The sequence below is a fragment of the Lontra canadensis genome, unplaced genomic scaffold (assembly GCF_010015895.1).
Source record: "Lontra canadensis isolate GAN:19392208 unplaced genomic scaffold, GSC_riverotter_1.0 scaffold113, whole genome shotgun sequence".
NCBI classification, from domain to species: Eukaryota; Metazoa; Chordata; class Mammalia; order Carnivora; family Mustelidae; genus Lontra; species Lontra canadensis.
This window is the reverse complement of record NW_022631107.1, coordinates 2,597,707-2,598,881: the sequence shown is the minus strand read 5'-3', so window position 1 is coordinate 2,598,881 and position 1,175 is coordinate 2,597,707.

The following is a 1,175-nucleotide window of genomic DNA, read 5'->3' as shown; positions in this document are numbered from 1 at the left end:
CCTGCCGCTTCCCACCACTAGGGGTCAGCAGTGAGCAACGATGAATGGTTTCCCTCCAAGACTTGGCTTCCCCGCGAGATGATTGTTTTCACGGTGCTGCACACAAGTCTCTTGTAATCCTCAGTCTCACGGTGAAAACTCGGGGCGGTGTAGGAAGACCTGTCATGCGCAATCTGGTCTGCTCTCGGCGAGCAGGAGCCCACGGTCACTAGGGAAGTCTTCCTGACCATGGTCGCTCTGACAGGCTTCACGGCAAAGCAGACAAGCTCGTTCTTCTGCAACCTCGCAGCCTCTGTCAGGCTGGACTAACAGTCTGCAAAGAAATACACTGAAAAGCGGACTACGTTGTTCTGTCTTACATTCCTGTTTGCAAGTGTCCCACTTTCATATTCAAAGAAAAAAGTACACTCGAGAATAAGCGTTCCCGCTCTTCTCCTTCCCCTGGGATATTCCCGTTGTCCATGTCCTCGGTCTGTGAGTGTGACCAGCCAGCCAGGACCTTCTGCCGACCCGCCTGTCCTCCCCCGGCGCTCCAGCAAGCAGGGGTGGAGCGGGCTGAGTATCTTACCTGCAGCAGCTTGAGCGCTGTGTAGACTGCCCCAGGTGCCTGGAGGAGAGGCCGTGGGCTCACGTCTCACCTGCGTCCAACCCAAGACCTGTGCTCCTGAGGCCGAGCTCCTCTCCTGCACCAGTGATGGCTGGCACCAAGCCCGAGCATTCTAGTAACACCGTTTGGCACAGCCTGGGTTGGATTCATGCCCAGATGGCTTGGGTTTTGAGTTCAGTGAACTCTGTACTAAGCAAATCAGGGGGCCTCAACCTACAACCTTCCTGCCTTTTGCTGCAGGAGTGCACACAGCTCAGGCGGAGGAGAGTGGGGCGCAGGGAAGCAGTTCCCCAGCCAGGACTGAGAAACTAACATCTGAGGGCACGTGGCTGATGCAGACAAATGTCCTAACCTATTAGAGAGACTCTGACTTTAATGTTTGTTAACCCTAATCCTTGCTATCATCTGAGAAGGACTGGAAGTTAAGGTGATGCCCCTGGATCATAGGACAAGCCTAAGGAGAACCTATATAAACCTCAGTTCCCCAGAGTACATCAACCCTCTGCCACTTCCTTCCATTTTCTGTGAGCTAATCAGCCTTTTTCATACTCAACCATGACTGTAACCC